This window comes from Carcharodon carcharias, chromosome 4 (assembly GCF_017639515.1).
Source record: "Carcharodon carcharias isolate sCarCar2 chromosome 4, sCarCar2.pri, whole genome shotgun sequence".
Classification (NCBI taxonomy): Eukaryota; Metazoa; Chordata; class Chondrichthyes; order Lamniformes; family Lamnidae; genus Carcharodon; species Carcharodon carcharias.
The window spans coordinates 162,827,751-162,843,798 of NC_054470.1; the positions used below are offsets into that span (position 1 = coordinate 162,827,751).

The window sequence follows — 16,048 nt, forward strand, 5'->3', positions numbered from 1 at the left end:
TACATCCAGTTGTTGAGCCCCCACCCACCTGAAAATTGAAATGAGGAAGTTGCTTAAGGAAGTAAGCTCTGCTATTCTCTGGGAACATCTGTAACCAGTTCTTGCACCCCACTGATATCGTGCACAAGCTCAGAAGTACTATTAGTCACTGTTATTACAAGCAAGATAGTTCTTTATCAAGTTTTGGAAACCTTGTGAAAGTGTTCAGGGTCACTCTCAAAGCATCAATTGGAATGGTATCAGTTGCCAGAAGGCTAAAAATGTACTTAGAACCTCTTTTTGGCACCTATCTTCAAAAGAGCAATGATTCAAGGTATAGGTTCCCCTGCATAGAGTTGAAATGATAGAGAATTGGGGTGGGTGTCCACTAGCTGCATCTGTAACACATTGCAAAGAATGAGCTGTGGAGTGACAGGTTTGGTGTTTTCTGTGGCAACTTTAAATCAACAGTGTCAAGACTAGCAGAATCACAGAATGTTACAGTGCAGAAGGAGGCCATTCAGGCCATCGTATCTGCATCGGCTCTCCAAATAAGCATTATGACTTAGTGCCATTCTCCTGCCTTTTCCCCATACCCTTGCACGTTGTTTCTATTCAAATAATCATCTAATGCCCTCTTGAATGCCTTGATTGAACCTGCCTCCACCACACTTCCAGGCAGTGCATTCCAAACTCAAACCACTCGCTGAATGAAAAAGTTTTTTCTCACGTCACATTTGCTTCTTCTGTAAATTGGCCAAGATTTCCCAGTCGGCGAGTTGGGGGGGGGGGGGGGGTGGTGTGAAATGATATGGGATGAAGTCGGGTGGAACTCCCAATGTCACCCCCGCCTCATTTCAATTTTCAGGTGGGTGGGGGCTCAACAGCATCAGCTGTGGGCCCGCCGACCTGTCAATGGCCAATTGTGGCCATTGACAAATTAATTAAAGTGCTTAATGGACCTGCCCGTCCAACCTGGATGAGGTTTCGTGTAGGTTTTTGAATTTTTAATAAAAGTGTTAATGAAAGTGATGGACATGTCCCAACTCATGTGAGTGTCACATGTGGGGACATATCAGGGGAATTTTTTTTTTCTATTGTTAACATTTTTAAATTTGGCACAGATCTCCCTGAGGCAGCACTTAGCCTCAGGAAAATGACTGTGCTCTTTTGTGCGCATGCGCGAAAAAGTGCACTCATGGTTTAGGGACTTCTCCCCCCGCCCATACAGGGAGCGCCTAGCGCTTCCTTGTGGACATCACGCTGGGCGGGCCTTAATTGGCCCACCCACCTAAAATGGGAGCGCGCGTCTCCACATGCCCATTCCTAAACTTTGCCCCCAACGGGGGGAAAATTCTGCCCATTTAAATCTGTGCCCTCTCGGTCTCGATCCTTTTACGAGTGGGAACAGTTTCTCCCTATCTACTCTATCCAGCCCCCTCATGATTTTGAACAGCCCTATCAAATCTCATTTGTGCAGGCAAAGTGGGTTAAAATGGTGTTTCACTGTTTGCAAAGGTTCCCCTTTGCCTAAGTGAGTTTCCCTGACATCTATGGGATGGCATAGAAACAAACTGTAAGGACAAGAGGCAAGTGTAGCTTCTATCATTCATATACATTGGGAAGAGTAGGTTTGTGGGGGTCTGTGATGAAGGGCATCTCCCATTGACCCTCCCCTTCGCCAACATTCCCCTACTTTTCCACCCGAGACTTGAGTAGGCCTGCCAGGAATCTGCCCCCGCCCCAATCGCTGACCTTAACTCACCAAACACATAATTGTAGCCAGGCAGGAAGCAGTCTTTATGTGGCCATTAATAGGACATTTAACCTGCCTCGGCAAAAACGGCTGGTGTCAGAAACAGGGTCAGGAAACTGGCAGATGGGCCAGCAGCAGTGTTTTAGGGCTACATTCTGCATTGGGAAATAATATACAGAGAGCATAATTACGATAAAGACTATGTAAAGGGAACATTATTTTCTGCATGTTTCCTATTCATAATACTGACTTTTGTTTTCATTTTTTATGTGAATGGGAGATTTAGGTGCAAGTTGTTTCATTAATCCAGCTGTGCCATTCTCATGGGAAGGAGGAAGAGATGAGGATAAATTAAATAACGATCTCTGGAATCTGTTTTCGTAGGGCCAGGAGAGCTTTTGCCAAACTTTTTTAAAATTAATTCATGGGGTGTGGGCATCGCTGGCTAGGCCAGCATTCGTTGCTCATCCTTAATTTCCCTTGACAAGGTGGTGGTGAGCTGCCTTCTTGAACTGCTGTCAGCCATGGGGTGCAGATGCACCCACAGTGCTGTTCGGGAGGGAGTTCCAGGATTTTGACCCAGCCACAGTGAAGGAGTGGTGATATAGTTCCAAGTCAGGATGGTGAGTGATTTGGAGGGGAAGTGGTGGTGTTCCCATCTGCCTGCAGCCCTGGTCCTTCTAGATGTCAGTGGTCGTGGATCTGGATAGTGCTGTCTAAGGAGGTTTGGTGAGTTGCTGCAGTGCATCTTGTAGATGGTACACACTGCTGCTACTGTGCGTCGATGGTGGAGGGAGTGAATGTTTGTGGGTGTGGTGCCAATCAAGTGGACTACTTTGTCCTGGATGGTGTCAAGCTTCTTGAGTGTTGTTGGAGTTGCATTCATCCAGGCAAGTGGAGCGTATTCCATCACACAACTGACTTGTAGATGGTGGACAGGCTTTGGGGAGTTAGGAGGTAGGTTACCCACCACAGGATTCCTAGCCTCTAACCTCCTCTTGTAGCCACAGTATTTATATCGCTAGTCTTGTTTAGTTTCTGGTCAGTGGCAATCCCTAGGATGTGATAGTGGGCGATTCAGTGATGGTAGTGCCATTGAATGTCAAGGGGAGATGGTTGGATTCTCTCTTGTTGGAAAGAATGCAGGTCGTTGCCTGGCACTTCTGTGGTGCGAATGTTACTTGCCACTTGTCAGCCCAAGCCTGGATATTGTCCAAACCTTGTTGCGTTTTGACATAGACTGCTTCAGTATCTGAGGAGTTGCGAGTGGTGCTGAACATTGTGCAATCATCAGTGAACATCCCCACTTCTGACCTTATGGTGAAGAGAAGGCCATCGATGAAGCAACTGAAAATGCTTGGGCCTAGGATACTATCCTGAGGAACACCTGCAGTGATGTCCTGGAACACAGACGATTGATCTCCAACAACCACAACCATCTTCCTTTGTGCTAGGAATCCCTCCAGTCAGCAGAGAGATTTCCCCCTGATTCCCATTGATCCCAGTTTTGCTAGGGCTCCTTGTTGTCACACTCAGTCAAATGCTGCCTTGATGTCAAGGGCAGTCATTCTCACCTCACCTTGAGGAGTTCAGCTCTTTTGTTTGAACCAAGGCTGTAGTGAGGTCAGGAGCTGAGTGACCCTGGCAGAACGCAACTGAGCATCAGTGAGCAGGTTATTGCTAAGCAAGTGCGACTTGATAACAATGTAGACCCCTTCCAATACTTTACTAATGAGCAAGAGTAGACTGATGACGTGATAATTGGCTGGGTTGGATTTTCCTGCTTTCATGTACAGGACATGCCTGGGCAATTTTGCACACTGCCAAGCGGATACCAGCGTATTAGTGAACCAGATGAGTTTTTACAAAAATCGGCAATGGTTTAATTCCAGATTTTTATTGAATTCAAACTGGGATTTAAACCTGGGTCCCCAGAGCATTACCCTGGGTCTCTGGATTACCAGTCCAGTGACAATCCCCTGTGCCACTGCCTCCCACTGGAACATCTTCAGTCTTCTAAGGAAAGTAGGGCAGTTATTTACTCATCTGTACAGAGATTATGGACTGAATTTTGAGGTCGTCGGGCGAGCACAGTGAATGGGCCCGGGAGCAATTGCGCAATGGACTGCCGCCCACGATTGGGCCCCGAGTATAATAAAATTAACTTTTCACTTAGCATCCTTGGGAAGTCTTGCAAGAGTCTGAGGCCAGTTCACACAATTCTAACCACTTTGGCCTACAAGTAACAGCCAAAGTTTGGAGATGATGCTAAAAGGGCCAACTGACTGATTTCTGGCGTCAAAGGACTGCTTTAGATTGAAAAATTAAAAAACTTAGATGGGACATTAGAAAAACTGTGTAAGATATTGAGTGGAATAGAAACAAATAAACCTGTGATGGTATTTGAAGTTAAATTGCAAGCATTAGAGGAACACAGATATAAACTGGTAAAAGCCAAGTTCAAAACTGATATCATCAAGATTTCTTCACATAGAATGATTACTATCTGAACGGACCTTGCTTACAATAGTTTTATCTCTGTGATAATATTTCTAGGAATGGGAAAAGACCATGAAGCCTAAACAAGTCTGTCCTTTTCTGATAGACTAAACCAGAAACCTTTCTGCTCATCATATTCGGCAATCCTTACTCTCTTCAGGAAACAATTGTGTTTTGATCCTATGTATTCAAAGATCCTGCCAGATGACTCATTTAACAACCTTTGGGTTAAAAAGTTCTTGATTTGTTCTGCAGCGGTTCAAGAAAGCAGCTCACCACTTCTCAAGGGCAATTAGGGATGGGCAATAAATGCTGGCCCAGCCAGCGGTGCACGCATCCCATTTCTCGTTTTTAACTTGTATTCTCTATACTTGAGAATAATATTTTGGGATACAGTATATCAGTAATTTGGTACATGAAAAATAGCATCTTGGGAGGAAGAGGTGAATTTGGACCTATGGCTTCCAAAGTTTTCCATTGTCAGGATTGTCCTCCTCCCATATCTGGGTCTGTTGCAGACTAATTAATAGAGGTCAGCTGCACCCGGTCCTTCAACCTTAGTTAACCAAGATTTTATCATAAGTCAACATTACCTCCCTGCTTTTATAATTCACAGCTCTAGAAATTAAATTCAGTGTTTTGTCCATACTCTTTATGGCCTTATCCATCCGTATTGCCACAAATAGACAATAATCACCAAATCTGGCTAGAACACATCAAGCGCTATCGAGCATCACTCTCCTCTGCGGACACTGCCTTCTGTTCTGGAATACCAGAAAGTCTTGTGGCTTTTTGTACTATCAACTCCTCTCCCTTGCTCCATTCATATTCACCTCCAAAGACATGTGTGAGGAGCTCAAAGGCATTTTTGTTACTAATTTTGAAGCCATGCTTTCAGCAGTCTCCCATTCTCCTCCTTTCGTACCAAGCCAAATCTCCCCCAGGTTCCCTGACACCCACTGCCTTAGCCCAGGACCCATGGACTGCACTTTAGTCAGGCGTGTTTTCGGCAGCGGGAGAGGGATCACGTAAAATAGGGCGGGTGCCCACCCCACCACCTTCCTGTCCACCCCTGAGCTCACCCCCATAATATGGGGGATTGGCACCAAAATCAGCAGCCCCGTACCATATTTAAATCAATAATCAAGGGTCATTGGGCATATGATCAAGCCAATTGATCTTGATAATACGCTGTCTGTAGTATAAGGGTATCTGGCATAGCAAGGGTTGATGTGGGACTGGGAAACATTAATGCCCACAGGTTGATGTAAGGAGACACATGAACTGAGACTAGAGTCAGTTGTGGACTGGACAGAGACCTGTGTAGAAGCAAGCATGGAGTTAGCTCATAGCTTGGGCTATACACAGTGTATATGTACATAGTTCTATGTTTTCAATAAACTCTTAGTGTTCAATCATACAAGACTCAGGATCTCTTTGTGAGACCTACTGGATATAAAACATACAACACCACCCACGCCATTAAACGGTTGGCATGGGCAGTCTGGCAGGAGTGGGCAGGCCGCTTTTTAGAAAGATTTTTTCAAAGGGCAGGAAGGAAGGTGGGTACTATTTTCGGGAGCCGCCCTTTGCAGATGGAGGTAGCCCCCACTCCAAAATAGAAACTCCCACTTTCTACCTATCTGCCTGCTTCATTAAACACACCAACCCACTCCCCCAAACCCTCCCTGCCCAAGACCCCGAACTTACCCGGCTCCAGGATCCATTGGGCTGACTCCTTCTAGCTGTTGTTCCAACAGCAAGCATTACTGAGCTCTTGGCGCCGCCGGGACTGATGGAGCTGCTGGCCAACTGGGACTGCCTCCCCAGTGAGGGGCCAAAGTCCCACACTTGCTCCTATTTAGCCCTTCCACAGCGTGTTATGGCTGAGGGGTAGGCTGGTTGGAATGGGTCAGCTCCATGACAACTTTGCTTCAGGGAGGGGGGGTACAAGATATCCACACCCCACCCACCCCCCTGTAATATTCTGCCCCATGTCTTTCTCTAGTTTCTTTCCGTTCACTGCTCACCTTGGCCATGTGGCCCATCTCCTCCTCACTTGACCACATTCGTAGTAAACTGTTGATCACCCAACTTCCCTTCCTGACCTCATGGTGAATGGTTTCCTCTTCTCAGTTACTGTCTCTCCCCTCTTCAAAACTATCATCATCATCATTCTCTTCAAAAAGTCCGCTTTAACTGCTCTGCACTTTCAAACTATCATCTCCAACCTTTCCAAAGCTATTGAGTATGCTATCACCTCCCAAATTTGTGCTAATGCTTCTTGTAACTATATATAAATCTCTCCAGTAAGGTTCCTTCATGTCCCAACTGAAAAGGCCACATCATCTTATAGCCATGGTGCATTATCCCTCCTCATTATCCTTAACTTCTCTGCAGCTTTTAACATGATCGATCACACCATCCTCCTCCAACACCTTTCATCCAATGCCATAAATCTGTACCTTCACCACCTTTCCCCTTTTGTAAGCCACTGTCTCAGACTGAATCAGGCTGTTCACAATTTCGGCATCCCACTTGACCTGATGTTGGCCCTCTAACCACACATAATCCCTATCAGAAAGACCACATACTTCTACATCTATAACACTGCCTCAGCCCATCCGCTGTTACCTCCAGGCTTGACCATAACAAAGCTCTATGTGAAGCATCCCATTCTCCATCAAGACATTCCTGCAGCTACCATTCTGCTCAACTACTCCCTCAGCTCCACATTTGATGCCCTAATCCCCATTAAAAACATTACTCACTCTCACTCTGGTCATTACCCTGGTACCCCTGTCTCCTCCAACCTCACCTCCAACAAACATGAGGAGCTCACAGACTTCTTTGACACTAAGATTGAGACCATTGCCTCAGGTGCCTCTGCTGCTTCCCTTACTTCCTCCAGCCGAATGGGCCAAGTCTCCTTGAAGGACATCCCCACCCCCCGCCCTAGCCCTGAACTTGCATCCCTAGCCCTCTCCAAATTCATACTGTCCATGATTTTCTATTCCAGAAAGACAGTTGGTGAAGCTTATAACTGGGGCCAATGTTTACACACTTGTCTATTTATTTGATAAGTTACACAGCATAAGCATCCTAACCCAAAAACTACATTTTTAGTCTATGTCTATTTATAGGGGCTCAAGTGAATCCCCAGTTAATGCCCACCACCTGCATACAATTAAGCACAATTCATACAGAATTAACATATGCGATCCACTTCCTGCTTCCTTAATCCTATTCCCACTAAATTGCTGAACACCCAACTTCCCTCTTGACTTCCATGTTAGCTGATATTGTTATTGTTTGTTATTTCAGACATCCTCAGGTACTGTCATTCTCTCTTTGAAATCTGCACCCTTCCCCTCAAAACAACAACACTTGACCCCTCCATCCTTGTAAACTACCACCCCATCTCTAAACTCACTTTCCAATCCAAAGCCCTTGAATGTGCTGTCTCCTCCTAAATCCGTGCCCATTTTTCCTGGAACTTGATTGTTGAATCCATCCAATCAGCTTCCACCCCAGCCACAGTACCAAAACAGCTCTAATCAAAATCTCAATGACACCGTATGTGACTGTGATAAAGGCATCATTCCTAGTCCTTCTTGGCCTGTCTACAACCTTTGACACAATTGACTACACCATCCTTTTACTACATCCCTCCACTGTTGCTCAGCTGGATGGGATTGCACTTGTTCAGTTCCATTTCAATATATCTAACAGTAACTAGAGAATCATTGGCAATGGCTTTTCTTTCCATTCTCGCACTGTTACCTCTAGTGTCTACCAAGGATCTATCCTTGGCCCCTCCCCTAGTTCTCATCTACATACTGTTCCTTGGGAGCTTCATCTGAAAACACAGTGTCTGTTTCCATGTGTACACTGAGGACATCCAGCTCTACCTCACCATCACCTCTCTCAACCCTTCTGTTGTTGGGGCAAGCAGAAATTTCCTCCAACTAAATAATGGGAAGACTAAAGCCATTGCCTTTGGACACCATCACAAACTTGGTTCTGTAGCCACCAACTCCCTGGCAATTGTCAGAGACTGAATCAGACTGTTCGCAATCTTGGTGTCACATTTTCTGATCACCATCACTAAGACCACACATTTCCACTTCCAAAACATCACCCGAATCCACCCTGCCTCAGCTCATCTGCTGCCAAAACTCTTATCCATGCCTTTGTCACCTCTAGACTTGCCTATTCCAACTGATGTTCTAGCCTTCATAAACATGAGGTCATCCAAAACTCAGCTGCCTGTTTCCTAACTCACACCAATTTCCCTTCGCCCACCATCCTTGTGCTTGCTGACCTACACAGGCTCTCATTGAAGGAAAACCTCGATTTTAAAATTCTCATCCTTGTTTTCAAATCCCTCTGGGGTCTCATTCCTCCTAACCTCTGTAATATCCTCCAGCCCTACAATCCTCGGAGATATCCAAAGTCCTCCAATTGGAATAGCCCCAATTTTAATTGCTCCACCATTGGTGGACATACCTTCATTTTCCTTGCCCATAAACTCTGGAACTCTCTACCCAAACCTTTCTGCTTCTCTTCCTCTCTTACCACCTTTAAAGCATAAGAACATTTGAATCAGGTGCAGGAGTAGGCCATTCAGCCCGTCAAACCTACTCTTCCATTTGATAAGATCATGGTTGATCTGATTGTGGCCTCTACTTTCCTGTCTATCCCCTATTCGCTTTGTCAGTCAAGAATCTATCTAACTCAGCCTTAAACATGACCCTGCCCTTAAAAGCCTATTTTTTGGAACAAGTTTCTGGTCACCTGTTCTAATATCTCCTTATGCGGCTCAGTTTCAAATTTTATTTAATTGCATTCCTGTAAAGCGCCTTGGGAGGTTTTACAATGCTAGAGGTGCTGTGTAAATATAACTTGTCATTGCTGTCATTGTTTATAAAACTCAGCTAACATCCTGGGAACATAAAGGCACAATATAAATGCAACTTGTTCTTTCTTTGTTTCTGACTATTCCAGCCACAAATATTTTATCATAATCATTTATAAGGTCCTTAGCTGCCTTCTTGAACTCAACTGTCCCAATATAATATCATCAGTGATTCTAGATCACCACCTTGGCAATTGATTGGGCAAGGAGCATAGTACAAACTAACTTTAGAAAAGGGGTTCATGGAAACAGACATGATTACCCTAGTTCAGAAAGTACTATATCCAGTGTTAAATAAATATTGTTCTGTGTTCATGTTTAGTTGTTTTTAATTTCAGTTTTCACAAGCATAAGTATTTTATTATATATAATTTAATCATTTGGTAGTATAGAACATGAGTATTGCTGAAAAAAGACATTGTCGAAACTTTTCATCTTGCACTCATCAGGACAATTCACAAGAATACCGAATGTAAAGGGAACAACAATTTATACTGCATGAGAAGAGAGTACTGATCGGTTGGCAAGTGGACTCTGATTGGTAGAATTGTTGCCATGGAGAATGCACCGGTTAACTGATAACTGACAGCTAACTGCCAAGCTTTGTTTAAATTCAAACCAGGCAGAGTGGCACTGATTGGTCAAGGCATTGCCCTGGGGAATGAACCAGAGAATGGCTCATTTTGTTTAGTTGAAAATGGCGCAATGCCTGCAAAGGACAGGGCTCTAGCATGCAAGTTAGCCACACTGCAAGCCCGACTGATAATCTTAAATAGGTTATCAGTGTAATTCTTAGCGCACTCAGGATTGTTTAGCAAATGTTATCTAATCACAAAATTACACCTAATGTTGGACACTATGTTTTGAATTTTTCAAGCATGGGCTTGTTGGGTACAGTCAGTACCCTGCCTGTTGCGAATAGCCAAAGGGACATGCTGTTTGATTCGATCACCAGTCTTTGGGATGTACAGCCTACATGGCTAGCAGCAGTCCGGCACTAAAATTCATTTGCCCACATGACTCATTTATGGGATAGGCAAAACGTCTTTTTGGCTTGACGGGAGCATCCTGTTAGTGGAGAACACTTGTGTGTTGCTACTGCGTAGTAGCAACGTGAAACAGCTAGCTTCACCTGTTGCTCAAATTTTTGAGATACCTTGCCCTTCCAGGGTGATCTGAGGTAGACTAGACACTTTTTGGGATGGAAAGTGTTGGCCTTAGGCCCATTCATGAGTTTGAACAATACACAGGGGAGCAATGATCTGATCAACATAGCCATCATCTCGCAGGATGGTTTTGATGTCCCTATTTCAGCATCAAGCTTGCACATTGAGAAAATGGCTCAGGGCCTATTTACGAAGTTGCCAATAAGGCCAATCTTATAGCGTGTGGAACTGCAGGAATCCCAACCCATATATTGACCAGTGAAGGTATGCTTGCAGTAGATGGTAGTAGAGAACCCCCTGGCAGATTTCTCAACTAGCACATCAAAGAAAGGGACCTCATTTGACTGCTCCATTTCAAAGGTGAATTTGTGTGTAGGATGGAGTCCATTAAGGTGCATAAGGAAATTTTTACACGCAGCTACTGATTTGGCAAACATTTCATCTACACATCAGAAATATGCGAGGGGTAGGAGGTTAAGTGTCATTCCATTGAAGACCCATTTCTCTTGGAACCCAACAAAAGATGTTTCTGAGAGCTGGGCCTAGAGGGGATCTCATGGCAACGCCATCAATTCAGGCAAACATGGTGTCATTAAAACTGAACTCAACTGCGTGAGTCGCTGAGTTCATAAATTCAATGAATACTGATTCACACAATGGCAGCGGGTCTAGATTGTCATGGTATAGTGCCGAAGTGCAAATGTCTATGGCTTCCTAGCTAGCAATGTCAAAAGAGCATTTAAAAATTTGCCCAAATCTGATTGTAGCATGTCGCCTAACCACTTAGCCAATTCCTGTCGTTGAGAATGGTCATAGATAAGATAGGACATAAAGGGACATCATTTTTGTGTGTCTTAGTCAGCCCATACATACACGGACACAGTGAGCCGAGAGGATGAATCCTATCAAATACACCAGTGGGCAGCTCATTGCTCCTATACAAGTCCAACAAGCATTTTTTTATCATGCTTTCGAGCAAGGCTGTCCGGTCATGCCAAACGGCAGATCCAACAGATGTGAATTTGGACCCATCATTAAGAATGGCATGCTTTTTGCTGATATAGTCACGCTTGTTAAGGATGACTATTCCAGTCCCTTTGTCAGGTTTACAGGTATGTAGGTCTGGGTTGGCCTGGAGTCCTCGCAAGGCTGCCAGACATTTGTGTTGCATGTGAAAATCGGCTAATCATTCGGAATCCTGCAACATGCGTACACTAGATCTGCTAGGCATACTTTCAAGGATTCAGCGATTTAAGTTGATGCTGACATGTGATGGGATAGCTGGGAGTAGGGTACATATTTTAGAGTAGAGCATATAGCCTGAATTTACACTTGGCGGGCGGGAGTGATCGGCAGGCCCACAACTGATCAAGAAATGGGTCACCGCCAGTGATTTCACGCTGGCTGGCCAATTAGGCGCCGCCCAGTGTGAAACACATCTTCCCAATGGTCAGGAAGGGGCTGGCAGGGGCAGGGGCCTGTCAGCCGCTAGATCCAAGTGCGACCCAACAGCCGGTTTAAAAAGGGCACAGGCAGCTCCTTGAAGGCTGCCAGGGAAGTTGTGAACGGTGAAGTTATGGCATCGAGTGCGGCTGGAGATGCCAGGCGGGAGGGCAGGTCGGGTGGGCACTTGGCCCCCCAGTTTTCGGATGAGTGCCTCACGGTCCTCCTGGAGGAGGTGGTTGCCAGGACGGACACCCTCGTTCTAAGGGATGGAAGGAGAAGGCCACCACACCTGATGACGAAAGCCTGGGAGCAGCATTGGATCAAGGCATCCCTGGTGTCCCTGTGTAGTAATCTGAGATGTAATATGCCTTTAAGACAAGTATTGTAATGTAAGGTTACATGATCTTATTGTTCAAAAGCAGAGTAGCAGGGGCTACCTCTATGTCTTGATTTAGTCACTGATGAGTGAAGACAGAGTTTTATGTTATGAGCACACAAGTATAGTTGTAAAGTTCAGTTTGTAAATAAACAGCATTTGTTTATTCTAACAACCACCTCTTGATGTTCTCTGTCTCTGTACCGACTCGGTCACCCCTATCAAAGCATGCAACCCGGATCCTTTAGCCTCAGCAAAGGGCATTGGATCCAATACCCTCCCTTCCTGAAGGTCTGCCTCCATGCCCTCACCATTCTCCTCTTCTGACTCACTACTGGATTCATCATCTGTGGCCTGTGGAGCCACCTCAAGAACCTCTTCCTCCAGTGGGTCCCCCCTTGTCAGTGCCAGATTGTGGAAAGCGCAGCAAGCAACCACTATCTGTGACACCCGCTGTGGGAGGGTATTGTAGTGCTCTCCCTGGACGGTCCACGCATCAGAAGCACATTTTCAGAAAACCTATGGTCCTCTCTACCACCGACCTAGTAGAGGCATGACGCCTATTATACTGCTGCTTTGCCTCTGTTCTTGGGTGGCAGAGAGGCATCATATGCCACCTCTTCAACAGATAGCCCTTGTCACCCAGCAGCCATCCATCCAGTCAGGCAAGAGTACTGAATGGCTTTGGCACCTGGGAGTGTCTGAGGATGTAAGCATCATGGCAGCTACCAGGGTACCTTGCACAGACTTTCAGAATCTGCGTCTTGTGGTCACACACTATCTGCACGTTCATGGAGTGGAATCCCTTCCTGTTGACGAAGGCACCCGGCTGACCCGTTCGCACCTTGATGGCCACATGTGTGCAGTCGATAGCACCCTGGATGCGGGGGAACCCAGCGATCATTGCAAACCCTCTGGCTCACTCAGCCTGGCTGGCCTCATCCATACATAAATGAATAAATATCATTAACCGCCTGAACAGAGCTTCTGTCACCAGCTTGATGCAGCTATGGACAGCTGATTGGGAGGCTCCACACAGATCCCCCACTGACCCCCGGAAACAGCCAGAGGCATAGAAGTTGAGAGCTACCGTGACCTTCAGAGCCACAGGGATGGGGTGTCCACCGACAAAGTTGGAGGTGACTTCAGGGCCAATCATATGACAATGGAAGTCACAGTCTTACCAGAGAGGAGGAGCCTCCTTTGGCATTGCACCTCGGAGACATTGAGGTAGCTGCATCGCCACCTGTAAACTCTGGCAGCAGGATAGTGGCATCTTCTGCAGCCCCTTCCATCTTGGACTTCCTGCTGACCCTGCGCCCCTTGTGCCTGCGTCTCTCCTCCCACACGTCACTCCCCTGCAAGCTGCATTGGGACACATGGCCTCCTCTCACTTCAGCCCCTCTCTTCCTCCTCATAGTAGGTGCCTCCAGAGGAGAGCACAATCCCCGCTACCAGGATAACAGAAGGCTATCTGATATCTGGAAAGGTCTATACAGTCAGAGTTCATTGGGGGCCTTGGAGACACCAATGGATCCTGAAATGAAGCCTGGAAATGATAAGAATGAAGCTCTGAACAGAGATAAAGCTGTCAACTTCAAATAAGCAACTAGCAGCAAACAATCTCCGAAACTTCTCACCGCTCACGCGGGCAATGCTGTGAACTATTTTATCCCATCCTTGGATGAGGTTTTGCAAAAAGTCAGCTGCCTGTTTGCCCGTATGACAAGCGCAAAATCACAAGGGCAACGTGAAATCTGGATCAATTGGGTTTTTAATGGCCTTAAATGGCCTTTTAATTGATAGCGGACATGGCTCCAACACCTGTGTGCATCTGCCGATTTGAAGATTGTGCACGTGCAGGATGATGTCAGGACACTCGCCTGAAGTCTTCTTACATTATCTTACACCTGATCAGGTTGGGAGCGCGCCCGCTCGCGAGGTGTAAAATTCTGCCCTATGTGTATGCATATCTCCATGTGGTGGTATTGTCAACATTTTACATAAGCAAGGTGAGAATGAAGCTGGGAGGTAGATACTTTAAATACTCGCTCCACGGTACCACCTACTGGTCAGATCCTGATGCTAGACTGTTACCGACAACCGTTTACATACAAGATCTCCATTCAAAATGTTTACACAGGCAACTTTAATGTTAGCTGTTGACATAGAAGTGTGACAACAGAAAGTGTGAGCTTGCACAAAATTTTATACCAGTTGATTTCTTGTGGCATTGCACACATTGCACACAAAAGAGATAGGGAGTAAGAAGAAGCAGAAAAAGAGTGCCTATAGCCAATATCTGGCTGATAATACAAGTGAGCAGCAGGCTAAATATAAAAAGTTCAGAGGAGGAACGAAAAATGGAAGTAAGAGCAGCAAAGAAGGGGTATGAGAATAGAATGGCAGCTAACATAAAAGGGGATCAAAAAGTCTTCTATCGGCACACAATTAGTAAAAGGGTAGTAAAAGGAAGAGTTGGACCAATTAGGAACCAAAAAAGAGATTTACACTTGGAGGCACAGGGCATGGCTGAAATAGTAAGTGAGTACTTTGGATCTGTCCTTACCAAGAAAGAAGATATCATCAAAGTCATATTGAAAGTCATAGGTAGTTTAGACACTGGATCGGCTAAAAATTGATAAAGATGGGGTATTAAAAAAGCTGGCCATACTTAAAGTTAATGAGTCATCTGGACTGGATACCGAGGGAAGTAAGGACGGACATTGAGGAGGCATTGGCTATAATCTTCCAATTCCCTTGATACTGGGCTGGTGCCAGAGGACTGGAGAATTGCAAATGTTATACACTTGTTTAAAAAAAAGGGTGTAAGGATAAGCTCAGTATCTACAGGACAGTCGGTTTAACGTTGTTGGCAGGAAAGCTTTTAGAAACACTTGAACGAAGGTTGATTGATTAAGGAAAGCCAGCATGGATTTGTTATGGGCAAATCATGTTTAACGAACTTGACTGTGTTTTTTGATGAGTTAACAGAGAGACTTGATGAGGATAACGCGGTAGTGGAAGTGGTGTACATGGGCTTCCAAAAGGCATTTTATAAAGTGTCATAAAATAGGCTTGTCAGCAAATTTAATGCCATGAAATAAATGGGATAGTGACAGCATGGATACAAAGTTGGTTGAGGACAGGAAACAGAGAATTGTTGTGAACAATTATCATTTGGACTGAAGAAAGGTATATAGTAGGGTAATTAATTAATTTAATTGAATTTTTCCCTGCCCGTCCAACCTTACGGTTGACGAGCAAGCAAATAGGCCAAGCGGATTTTGCATTTTTTGTGAAACCTCATCCACGGGCGGGATGAGGTTTTGGCCAGTGATTATAAAAAATAAAAACTTTTAAAACTCGTTTTTAACACGTCCCTGCTCATGTGACAGGGTCACTGAGCACACCGCGCATGCACACACATCAGCGCTTGTGCTCCTCCTGCCCCCATCCCGGCAGCGCTGAGGTCTGAGCGCGCCTTTCAGTGTGAAATCGTGATCGAGGCCCGACCATGGGCGGCGGGCAGTTTTGCAGCCACTCTCGGTCCGCCCGCCACGCCTGCCCACTGCGGCAAAAACCCTGTCCATTAAGCTGCAATTAGTAATACCACAAGGTGAATTATCTCTTCCTTAATATCTTTCTCTAGTTCTCTGAAATGGCGACTTTCATTCTGGACACAAAGATTCCATCTTTGGACCCTGGAAACAATCCTATTTACATCAATGGAAAGTACATGTGTGTCATTGTGCTGAAATGAAAATTAAAGGCCAGGAAGTAAAATTATGGAAAGTTGCAATATAATTGTTACTGAATAATCTATTTAAATAAAATTACTGACATCCCATTAATAAGGATACATTTACTCATGGTCCACCACAAGTTGACATCACTTAGCCAATAAT

The 16,048-nt window shown here is 45.3% G+C and overlaps 1 protein-coding gene across 3 annotated transcripts in view; it reads right to left on the reverse strand.

Annotated features, from left to right (window-relative positions):
• dmgdh (dimethylglycine dehydrogenase) overlaps positions 1–16,048 on the reverse strand; it is a 168,448-nt gene that overhangs the window by 131,974 nt on the left and 20,426 nt on the right. The window lies entirely within an intron of this gene.